The following is a 12,937-nucleotide window of genomic DNA, read 5'->3' as shown; positions in this document are numbered from 1 at the left end:
TGGTTGTTCCACCAGCCGGCTCGACGTCTCCGCCGTCGTCGTCTTCGTCCTCTTCGCCCTCGTCGCTGGAGGCGATCTCCTCCGCCGAGTCATCGCCTACCGCCGGGTTCAGCCCGAACCACTCCTCCGGCTGCGCGACACCGTCATCATCGATTTCGGGTGCGAAAACGCTGATGTCGGTGCACTCGGCGATCGTTGAAGCCCGCTGGGCGATAGCCGGCCTCACCGCCTCCAGCTCCGCATCGGCCTCCATCCGCCAAGTACGCAGCTGGTCCAGGCTCAGTCCTGGGTACCAAGCCCGAAAGAATTCCAACGCCCGCCCGGCTCCGAGGCGGGCCGCTGACGCTTTCCAAGCTTCGAAGCGACCAACTGCGACTTCCAGCCAGTCGGCAGTTCGGCTCGGGGTGCGGGGGATCGTCTCGCCAGGCCAGAGGGCGGCCAGCACTTGCGCCCCGGCACGTTGGAGCCGGCGCAGCATCCGGTGAGCCGGCTGCAACCGTGCCTGGACGGCCAGGAGTTGCTCCTCAAGGGTCCGGCTTGCGTCCGGCGCAATGTCGGCCCCCGCTTGACGGCGTGCTTCGCGATGGGCTTCAATGCTTTGGGCACCGAAGGCGGAGTAGCCCGGGAAGTAATCTGCAAGAAACAACAAGCAAGAGCTCAGGATAAGTCAGAAAACCCAAGCGGCGAGTGGCAGGAGAGGGCCGAGGAAGGCAGCTTACCGTCGATCAAGTCTTCAATCTGGCCGAAGCCTTCGTCCAGGCCTCGCCAGGTCTCAGACCAGGTCGCCGCCGCCATCTCATACTCCGCCAGCAAGGCGGCTTCTCTCTCCTTCGCCGCCTGAAGGGCCGCTTTGTGGCTTTCCTCTCGATCGGCCAGCTTCTTGGCCAGGCGATCCCGTTCCTGGGCCAAGGCAGTGCACTCGGCCTCTTTGGCGTAAAGGGCGGCCTTCGCTTAGCCAAGCTCCTTCCTCAAGTCGGCGTTGGCCCCTGAAGACAAAGAAAGAAGAAAGATCAATAAGAAAAGAGTCGTCAAGAAATATTCGACCCGACTGCGCAGCAGTCGGCCCGAATCTCGGGGACTACACCCAGTGGGTGCGCTGACGCGCCCCCACAGGAGATAAACAAAACCAAGTACTTACTTCGGTTGTCGGCCAGGTCGTTGGTCCGCCGGCTCAACTCTCGAGCCTGGGAGTCGAAGGCGGCGGCACGAAGGTTGTGGTATTCCTGAAAGTTTAGAAAGAAAGCAAAGTAAGATAGCCGTCGAGAAAGATCTGGCCTGACTGTGCAGCAGTCGGCCCGAATCTCAGGGACTACACCCAGTGGGTGCGCTGACGCGCCCCCACGGAAGAAATCAAGAAAGCAAAGCAGCCAAGAGCGAAGGACTCACCCGGACAGTGGTTCGCGTTGACAAGAACTCTTGGTTGAGCTGTTGCAGCAGGGCGGCTTGAGCTCGTAGCCGGCTCCGGACCCCTTGAGCCGCCGCATCCAGCTCGCCGGTCCCTCCGCTGGAAGTCCAGTCGGACACGGCGGTGCTGGCCGCCTCCAGATCTCCAGCCGGCTGGCCTGCGCCCACGGCTCGGCGCACCTCCGGCGGAGCGGCGCCTCCTCCAGCACGCCGGCCCGGCACCAGCTGCACCGCCCTGCTCTCCGGCTCACCTCCGGCCGGCTCTTCTGGCGCCGCTGATGATTGACCGCCTTGGCCCGCTCCGGTTGGCGCCACAGGCGGCGCTCTCCCGGCCAAGGCCACGGGGTCCTCCTCCCTCTCCAACAGCGGCGGGTCTTGGATGATCTCCTCCGCCAAGGGTAACAGGGTGTCGGGGGCCACGGCCCGGAGAGGCACGGTGAGCAGCGGAGGCTGGCTGCGCGACCTTTCCGCCTCCGTCTCCGCGGTGACCGCCTCCTTCTGGGCCTTGGCCACCGTTTCGGCCTGCTCCTTCGCCGCCTGGGCGGCCGCCCTCTCCGCTGCCTCGCGCTCCTCCCGCGCTTCGCGGGCGTTCCGCTCTGTGGCTTCCCTAAGATCGGCGCGGGGGTCCACGCGGCGGGAGCTCGAAGACCCTCCAGCCGGCCCCACGACGGAGCCGCCTGGGCCCTGCTCAAGAGAAAGCGGCGCCCTGTCCAGCAAGCGAAGAAAAGTTAAGAAGACATTCGAAGAAAAGAGAACAACGACGAGACTGCGGCGAAGCAATTAGAAACTTACGCCGAGACCGCCTGGGGCTGCTTCACAGCCTTGCGGAAGCGGGCCGCCTTCGCGGCCGCCTCTTCTCGCTTCGTCGCCGCGGCGGAAGGTTTGGACTTCTTCGGCCGACTGCCGAAGAGGCCTAGAGTGGCCCGACGCTTCTGCGCGCCGCTGGTAGCCAGCGCGACGGACGAGCCCGCGCCCTGTTGGTCGGCCGCCGGCTGGTGACGCGGAGCGACTTCGGCTTCAAAGTCGTCCGGCCTGTCCTCGAAGCTCGCGGTGAACCTTGAGCCTCCGGGCTCGGCAATGTCCCCCATGACGGCGTCTTCCATGGCAGCCGCCCCCAAGTCCGGGTCGTCAACATCATCCGCCGTGCGGTCGGGGGCGTACTGGCGTTCGATCCCTGCCGCCCCGGCCGGCGGCGCAAGAAGAGGGTTCTGCACAGAGAGCCGGCTAGTCAGAAGCCGGCCGTCACGAAGCCGGCTGACGACGAAAGAGAAGATAAAGAGAGAAACTTACCACGGGTGGAGGATTGGCGCGAGAATACGGCGCCTTGCCGTATTGCCAGTCCCCGCCGAGCTTGCAGTTGGCAATATAGTTGACCATGAGCGCCACTTCCGCGTGGGGCATCTCCCATGTGCTCAGCCGGCTTGGGTCGAAGCGGCCGCTCATCTGACACATCATATGGGGCCGGCTCTGGAGAGGAAGGATCCGGCACTCCACGAAGGCGGCCACCAAGTCGGCCCCGCGCAAGCCTTCCAACTGAATCAGCACCCGAAGCCGGGAGATGGCGGCGTTCCCGGCCGGAGACAACGACCGGGATCAGAAGCTCCATGAGGGCTGCCTCCCAGCCGGCGGGCCGGCTACGTAGGCCGGCAAGTTGATGTAGTCTTCTTGCTCGGCGACGTTCTTCACATAAAAATAAGATCTCTGCCAGACCTTTACCGACTGGATCAGGGGGATGGGCGGGAACGGGTTGTTCTCGCTCGCCCTCCTCATGGCGATGAAGGCCCCGCAGGGAGCGGGCACGCCGGCGACGACCGTGCCGAGCTTGCTCTGGAAGAATTCTCCCCGGAGCTCCAGTGTGGGAAGCAGCCCTAAGAAGCCTTCGCAGAGGGAGACGAAGGCCGACAGCAGCATCACCGCATTGGGCGTGAGGTGATGCGGCTGGAGGTTGTAGAATTCGAGGAAGGAACGCAGAAACCCGCTCGCCGGGAGGCCGAAGCCGCGCAGGCAGTGCGAGCGGAAGACGACCCGCTCGCCCTCCTCCGGTGCCGGCGAGATCTCCCTCTCGGGCGCCAAACGGACCTGAACGCGGTCGGCGCCGGGCAGGCGCCGGGTCTGGCGAAGGAACTCCACGTGATCTTCATGGACGTTAGAGCCGTCCCAGGAGCTTGACAATGCCATGGGAGCGAGGTGGCGTGGAGAGGCGACGCTGAGACGGGAGGCTGCGGCGGCAGTGAGAGGAAGAAGATGAGAGTCAGGAGGGACGGAGTGGGAGGGAGCGCGCGAACCTCTGTCGCCCCCCCTCCTCCCCCTACTTATAGGCTCACGTGGCGGAGCCGAGGAGGCGTGGCGTGGGGAAGCGTGGGGGTCGATCGTGCCCACTTCCCACGCCCCGCGATTACCGATCCTTAATGGCTAGGCGGAAACTGCCTTGAGAAGGCGAGCGGCCCTGTGGGCCACGGGAGATCCGCGCCCGGACCGAGGCTCGCGAGTGGCGGGCCCGGGCCTGCGGCGGCGTCCCATCGCGCGCGTGCGCTCGCAGAATCCTGCTGCCACGTGGCCGCGAGGGGGCCCGTGGTCAGCCCGCAGGTCCTCTCTCCTCCCGCCTACGCGGGGTTATCTGAAGTTGGCGTGCGCCCGCGAGGCCGGCCTCTCAGGATAGGAAGCTGACCAAGCTTCTCGTCCCCACTGCTCGCCTCGGAGCTCGATCAGCTTCGGGGACTACTGTCGGAGTAATTAGCCATGGGTAGCCTAGCCGGCTTCCCCTGGCGCTTCTGCAAAAACTACGAGCCAGCTCGGCTCTCAAGAATCCAAGACATAGGGCCGCCTTCCCCTAGCCGGCTGCGATCCAGGCCGGCTTTCGGAAGGCGGTCCGACTTTAACCCTCATGAGAGGGCCGACTCCAAGAAGCCGGCTGTGAGAAGGCCGACTCCTTCGAGCCGGCTCCCCGTAAAGCAGTCAAGACCGTACCCACGGAGTTTGCACCCACCTAACGGCGGTACGACGGGGCGTGGCTACAGAAGAGCCTGCCACCCCCGAATCCCGGGGCACGCCTAGCACAGTGCGCCGTACGAGGTAGGCATGACCCGTCCGGCGCAACACTGTTGCCATGTTGACCCTGGCGTCACCTACGACGGGCCGCCAGTGTGGCCCACAGGCGGTGGGCCCCTTAAAGTAGAGAGACGGCCAAAGGCGGCCGTGCTTCCAACCAGCTGGCCCAAGACGGAGCCGGCTCCCCGCAGCCGGCTCACCGCCCCCCTCGAAGAGGACGCCCCATTAAGGAGACAAGACACGGTAAGGCTACAGCAATCGTCCGACAGGCGGCGGTACTGTAGCCGCGCTTACCACGATGAAGCTCACGTCAGCAAGATGAAGCCACAGTGACCAAGGAGTTGGCAGCCGGCGGGACCCACCAGCCGGCGGGCCCCAGCAGCCGGCGCAGAAGCCGGCGAGCGCAGTCACAGACGGCTGGGCCCCGCGCCCAGCCGGATTACCATTGTACCCCCGGGGGGTAGGCCTATATAAACCCCCCGGGGCACCCATGCAAAGGGTTCGACCCCCTGCTAGTCCTAGACCCCATACGAGGAGAGGAAGCAGGCTAGCCGTGCCCCTTCTTCCTCCTCCCCCCATAAACAGCTCAAGGAGCGTTGTGTAGCTACTTGATTCCTCGAGTGATCATGCGGAGACCCCGCAGAGCAGCAGTAGGGGTGTTATCTCCACGGAGAGCCCCGAAGCTGGGTAAGATCCGCCGGCGTGCATGTCCTCGCCTTATCCCGCTTCCAGGCACCGGCGATGTCTTACTAGTTCCTACAAAGATAAGCCACCTGTTGGCATATGTCGCACCCACCACCCGACACCCAGCTAGGCCGGCCCACTCCCCCCGTCGTCTTCCCGCTCCCCACTGTGCGAGTGACCGCGCGCTCGCGTCTCCACCGGACCACCTTGCCGTCCCCGCCGGCAAGGGGATAAGGGCGACGATGAGGCCGATCCCTCGGGCTCCCCCTGCCACTACACTCGCCCCACTCCCTCTGGACGCTCTCTCTCCCTGGTTGCCCTCTCTCTCTCCCTCTCTCTCTCTCCCTCCCTCTCTCTCTCCCTCCCTCTCTCTCTCTCTCTCTCTCTCTCTCTCTCTCGATCCCACCCCCACCGAGCGCCATCGCCGCCGTACCTCCATCGATCCCGCGGCCACCCGCGGCCCCGAGGCCACCGGCCCTATCCGTCCTCTCCGCCGTCATAGTCCACGTCGCCTGGGGTCCTCCGTTGGAGCCGAGGGCCCCTGCAGCTGCTGATCGCTGTCGTCCCCTTTCGCCTCTGTCTCCGACGCTCGCCGGCGACCTCGAGCACCCCTCCTGCTACTAATCCAATCGTCGGCCTCCTTGCGCCGCTCGGTGAGCTCCTGTTGGGGAACGTTGCAGAAAACAAAAATTTTCCTACGGCTTCACCAAGATCCATCTATGAGTTCATCTAGCAACGAGTAATCGGATGCATCTACATACCTTTGTAGATCGCGAGCGGAAGCGTTCAAAGAACGGGGATGATGTAGTCGAACATGACGTGATCCAAATCACCGGAGATCCTAGTGCCGAACGGACGGCACCTCCGCGTTCAACACACGTACGGTTAGCGTAACGTATCCTTCTTGATCCAACAAGGGGGAAGGAGAAGTTGATGAAGATCCAGCAGCACGATGGCGTGGTGGTGGATGCAGGGCGTCATAGTAGCAGGGCTTCGCCTATACTATGAGAGAGAGATGTAACAGGGGAGAGAGAGGTGCCAAAGGCTGAAGTATGAAGTCCTCCCTCTCCCCCACTATATATAGGAGGGCCTAGGTGGGGGGGGCGCCGGCCCTAGGAGATCCAATCTCCTAGGGGGGCGGCGGCAAAGGGAGGTTTCCCTCCCCCCAAGGCACCTAGGAGGTGCCTTCCACTATTGGGACTCTTCCCTTTTGTGAAACCCTAGGCACATGGGCCTCTTGGGGCTGGTGCCCTTGGCCCATGTAGGCCAAGGCGCACCCCTAAAGCCCATGTGCCCCCCCGGGGTAGGTGGCCCCACCCGGTGGGCCCCCGGGACCCTTCCGGTGGTCCTGGTACAATACCGATAACCTTGAAACTTGTCCCGAAGGCCGAAACAGCACTTCCTATATATAATTCTTTACCTCCGGACCATTCCGAAACTCCTCGTGATGTCCGGGATCTCATCCGGGACTCCGAACAACATTCGGGTTACTGCATATACATATCTTCACAACCCTAGCATCACTGAACCTTAAGTGTGTAGACCCTACGGGTTCGGGAGACAGGCAGACATGACTGAGACGACTCTCCGGTCAATAACCAACAGCGGGATCTGGATACCCATGTTGGCTCCCACATGCTCCACGATGATCTCATCGGATGAACCACGATGTCGAGGATTCAATCAACCCCGTATGCAATTCCCTTTGTCAATCGATATGTTACTTGCCCGAGATTCGATCGTCGGTATCCCAATACCTCATTCAATCTCGTTACCGGCAAGTCACTTTACTCATACCGTAATGCATGATCCCGTGACCAGACACTTGGTCACTTTGAGCTCATTATGATGATGCATTACTGAGTGGGCCCAGTGATACCTCTCCGTCATACGGAGTGACAAATCCCAGTCTTGATCCGTGTCAACTCAACAGACACTTTCGGAGATACCCGTAGTATACCTTTATAGTCACCCAGTTACGTTGTGATGTTTGGTACACCCAAAGCACTCCTACGGTATCCGGGAGTTACACGATCTCATGGTCTAAGGAAAGGATACTTGACATTGGAAAAACTCTAGCAAACGAACTACACGATCTTATGCTATGTTTAGGATTGGGTCTTGTCCATCACATCATTCTCCTAATGATGTGATCTCGTTATCAATGACATCCAATGTCCAAATTCAGGAAACCATGACTATCTGTTGATCAACGAGCTAGTCAACTAGAGGCTTACTAGGGACATGTTGGTGTCTGTTATTCACACATGTATTACGATTTCCGGATAACACAATTATAGCATGAATAAAGAAAATTATCATGAACAAGGAAATATAATAATAATGATTTTATTATTGCCTCTAGGGCATATTTCCAACAGTCTCCCACTTGCACTAGAGTCAATAATCTAGTTACATTGTGATGAATCGAACGCCCATGGAATTCTGGTGTTGATCATGTTTTGTCCTAGGGAGAGGTTTAGTCAACGGATCTGCTACATTCAGGTTCATATGTACTTTACAAATATCTATCTCTCCATCTTGAACATTTTCACGAATGGAGTTGAAGCGACGCTTGATGTGCCTTGTCTTCTTGTGAAACCTGGGCTCTTGGCAAGTGCAATAGCTCCAGTGTTATCACAGAAGAGTTTGATTGGCCCCGACGTATTGGGTATGACTCCTAGGTCGGTGATGAACTCCTTCACCCATATTGCTTCATGTGCTGCCTCCGAGGCTGCCATGTACTCCGCTTCACATGTAGATCCCGCCACGACGCTCTGCTTGCAACTGCACCAGCTTACTGCCCCACCATTCAAAATATATACGTATCCGGTTTGTGACTTAGAGTCATCCGGATCTGTGTCGAAGCTAGCGTCGACGTAACTCTTTACGACGAGCTCTTCGTCACCTCCATAAACGAGAAACATTTCCTTAGTCCTTTTCAGGTACTTCAGGATATTCTTGACTGCTGTCCAGTGTTCCTTGCCGGGATTACTTTGGTACCTTCCTACCAAACTTACGGCAAGGTTTACATCAGGTCTGGTACACAGCATGGCATACATAATAGAACCTATGGCTGAGGCATAGGGGATGACACTCATCTCTTCTATATCTTCTGCCGTGGTCGGACATTGAGCTGAGCTCAATTTCACACCTTGCAACACAGGCAAGAACCCCTTCTTAGACTGATCCATATTGAACTTCTTCAATATCTTATCAAGGTATGTGCTTTGTGAAAGACCTATGAGGCATCTTGATCTATCTCTATAGATCTTGATGCCTAATATATAAGCAGCTTCTCCAAGGTCCTTCATTGAAAAACTCTTATTCAAGTAGGCCTTGATGCTGTCCAAGAGTTCTATATCATTTCCCATCAAAAGTATGTCATCTACATATAGTATGAGAAATGCTACAGAGCTCCCACTCACTTTCTTGTAAACGCAGGCTTCTCCATAAGTCTGCGTAAACCCAAACGCTTTGATCACCTCATCAAAGCGAATGTTCCAACTCCGAGATGCTTGCACCAGCCCATAAATCGAGCGTTGGAGCTTGCACACATTGTCAGCATTCTTAGGATCGACAAAACCTTCCGGTTGCATCATATACAATTCTTCCTTAAGGAAACCATTAAGGAATGCCGTTTTGACGTCCATTTGCCATATCTCATAAACGTAGAATGCGGCAATTGCTAACATGATTTGGACGGACTTTAGCTTCGCTACCGGTGAGAAAGTCTCATCATAGTCAACCCCTTGAACTTGTCGACAACCCTTAGCGACAAGCCGAGCTTTATAGATGGTCACATTACCATCCGCGTCTGTCTTCTTCTTAAAGATCCATTTATTTTCTATGGCTCGCCGTTCAACGGGCAAGTCAGTCAAAGTCCATACTTCGTTTTCATACATGGATCCTATCTCGGATTTCATGGCTTCTAGCCATTTGTCGGAATCCGGGCCCGCCATCGCTTCTTCATAGTTCGAAGGTTCACCGTTGTCTAACAACATGATTTCCAATACAGGGTTGCCGTACCACTCTGGTGCGGAACGTGTCCTTGTGGACCTTCAAATTTCAGTAGGAGCTTGATCAGAAGTATCCTGATCATCATCAATAACTTCCTCTCTAGTCGGTGCAGGCACCTCAGGGACATTTTCTTGAGTTGCGCCATTTACCGGTTCAAGAGGCAATACTTCATCAAGTTCTACTTTCCTCCCACTTACTTCTTTCGAGAGAAACTCTTTCTCTAGAAAGAATCCATTCTTGGCAACAAAGATCTTGCCTTCGGATCTGAGGTAGAAGGTATACCCAACAGTTTCTTTAGGGTATCCTATGAAGACGCATTTTTTCCGACTTGGGTTCGAGCTTTTCAGGTTGAAGTTTCTTGACATAAGCATCGCATCCCCAAACTTTTAGAAATGACAGCTTAGGTTTCTTCCCAAACCATAATTCAAACGGTGTCGTCTCAACGGATTTCGACGGAGCCCTATTTAAAGTGAATGCGGCAGTCTCTAAAGCATAGCCCCAAAAAGATAGCGGTAAATCGGTAAGAGACATCATAGATCGTACCATATCTAATAGAGTGCGATTACGACGTTCGGACACACCATTACGCTGAGGTGTTCCAGGCGGCGTGAGTTGTGAAACTATTCCACATTTTCTTAAGTGTGTGCCAAATTCGTAACTCAAGTATTCTCCTCCACGATCTGATCGTAGAAACTTGATTTTCCTGTCACGTTGATTCTCAACCTCACTCTGAAATTCCTTGAACTTTTCAAAGGTTTCAGACTTGTGTTTCATTAAGTAGACATACCCATATCTACTCAAGTCATCAGTGAGGGTGAGAACATAACGATAGCCACCGCGAGCCTCAACACTCATTGGACCGCACACATCAGTATGTATGATTTCCAATAAGTTGGTTGCTCGCTCCATTGTTCCTGAGAACGGAGTCTTGGTCATTTTACCCATGAGGCATGGTTCGCACGTGTCAAATGATTCATAATCAAGAGACTCTAAAAGTCCATCTGCATGGAGCTTCCTCATGTGTTTGACACCTATGTGACTAAGGCGGCAGTGCCACAAGTATGTGGGATTATCGTTATCAACTTTACATCTTTTGGTTTTCACACTATGAACATGTGTATCATTATGCTCGAGAAAGAATAAACCATTCACCATCGGAGAATGACCATAAAACATATCTCTCATATAAATAGAACAACCATTATTCTCGGATTTAAATGAGTAGCCATCTCGAATTAAACGAGATCCCGATACAATGTTCATGCTCAAAGCTGGCACTAAATAACAATTATTAAGGTTTAAAACTAATCCCGAAGGTAAATGTAGAGGTAGCGTGCCGACGGCGATCACATTGACCTTGGAACCGTTCCCGACGCGCATCGTCACCTCATCCTTTGCCAGTCTCCGCTTATTCCGCAGCTCCTGCTTTGAGTTACAAATGTGAGCAACTGCACCGGTATCAAATACCCAAGAGCTACTACGAGTACTGGTAAGGTACACATCAATTACATGTATATCACATATACCTTTCGTTTTGCCGGCCTTCTTGTCCGCTAAGTATTTGGGGCAGTTCCGCTTCCAGTGACCACTTCCCTTGCAATAAAAGCACTCAGTCTCGGGCTTGGGTCCATTCTTTGGCTTCTTCCCGGCAGCTTTCTTGCCAGGCGCGGCAACTTCCTTGCCGTCCTTCTTGAAGTTCTTTTTACCCTTGCCTTTCTTGAACTTAGTGGCTTTATTGACCATCAACACTTGATGTTCCTTCTTGACTTCTACCTCTGCTGATTTCAGCATTGCAAATACCTCCGGAATGATCTTTTGCATCCCCTGCATATTGAAGTTCATCACGAAGCTCTTGTAGCTTGGTGGAAGCGACTGGAGGATTTTGTCAATGACCGCATCATCCGGGAGATTAACTCCCAGCTGAGTCAAGCAGTTATGTAACCCAGACATAGTGAGTATGTGCTCACTGACAGAACTATTTTCCTCCATCTTACAGCTGAAGAATTTGTCGGAGACTTCATATCTCTCGACCCGGGCATGAGCTTGAAAAACCATTTTCAGCTCTTCGAACATCTCATATGCTCCATGTCTCTCAAAACGCTTTTGGAGTCCCGGCTCTAGGCTGTAAAGCATGCCGCACTGAACGAGGGAGTAGTCATCTACACGTGTCTGCCAAGCGTTCATAACGTCTTGGTTCTGTGGGACGGGAGCTTCACCTAGCGGTGCTTGTAGGACATAATCTTTCTTGGCAGCTATGAGGATGATCCTCAGGTTCCGGACCCAGTCCTTATAGTTGCTGCCATCGTCTTTCAGCTTGGTTTTCTCTAGGAACGTGTTGAAGTTGAGGACTACGTTGGCCATTTGATCTACAAGACATATTGTAAATATTTTAGACTAAGTTCATGATAATTAAGTTCATCTAATCAAATTATTCAATGAACTCCCACTTAGATAGACATCCCTCTTTTAGTCATCTAAGTATAACATGATCCGAGTCAACTAGGCCGTGTCCGATCATCACGTGAGACGGACTAGTCAACGTCGGTGAACATCTTCATGTTGATCGTATCTTCTATACGACTCATGCTCGACCTTTCGGTCTTCTGTGTTCCGAGGCCATGTCTATACACATGCTAGGCTCGTCAAGTCAACCTAAGTGTTTGCATGTGTAAATCTGTCTTACACCCGTTGTATGTGAACGTTGGAATCCATCACACCCGATCATCACGTGGTGCTTAGAAACGAACGAACTGTCGCAACGGTGCACAGTTAGGGGGAACACTTTCTTGAAATTATTATGAGGGATCATCTTATTTACTACCGTCGTTCTAAGTAAACAAGATGTATAAAACATGATAAACATCACATGCAATCAAATAATAATAGTGACATGATATGGCCAATATCACATAGCTCCTTTGATCTCCATCTTGGGGCTCCATGATCATCTTGTCACCGGCATGACACCATGATCTCCATCATCATGATCTCCATCATCGTGTCTCCATGAAGTTGCTCGCCAACTATTACTTCTACTACTATGGCTAACGCGTTTAGCAATAAAGTAAAGTAATTTACATGGCTTTTCTCAATGACATGCAGGTCATATAAAAAAAATAAAGACAACTCCTATGGCTCCTTCCGGTTGTCATACTCATCGACATGCAAGTCGTGATTCCTATTACAATAGCATGAACATCTCATACATCACATATATATCGTTCATCATTCATCACGACTTTGGCCATATCATATCACAAAGCACTTGCTGCAAAAACAAGTTAGACGTCCTCTAATTGTTGTTGCAAGTTTTACGTGGCTGAAAAAGGGTTCTAGCAAGAACGTTTTCTTACCTACGTGAAAGCCACAACGTGATTTGTCAACTTCTATTTACCCTTCATAAGGACCCTTTTCATCGAATCCGCTCCAACTAAAGTAGGAGAGACAGACACCCGCCAGCCACCTTATGCAATTAGTGCATGTTCGTTGGTGGAACCGGTCTCACGTAAGCATACGTGTAAGGTTGGTCCGGGCCGCTTCATCCCACAATACCTTTGAAGCAAGATAAGACTAGTAGCGGCAAGAAGGTTGACAACATCTACGCCCACAAGAAATTGTGTTCTACTCACGCAAGAAGAACTACGCATAGACCTAGCTCATGATGCCACTGTTGGGGAACGTTGCAGAAAACAAAAATTTTCCTACGGCTTCACCAAGATCCATCTATGAGTTCATCTAGCAACGAGTAATCGGATGCATCTACATACCTTTGTAGATCGCG

Source organism: Triticum urartu, chromosome 5A (genome assembly GCF_056163025.1).
Source record: "Triticum urartu cultivar PI428250 chromosome 5A, HENAU_Tu73, whole genome shotgun sequence".
NCBI classification, from domain to species: Eukaryota; Viridiplantae; Streptophyta; class Magnoliopsida; order Poales; family Poaceae; genus Triticum; species Triticum urartu.
The sequence above is the reverse complement of the archived record's forward strand: the minus strand, read 5'-3'. Positions refer to the sequence as shown.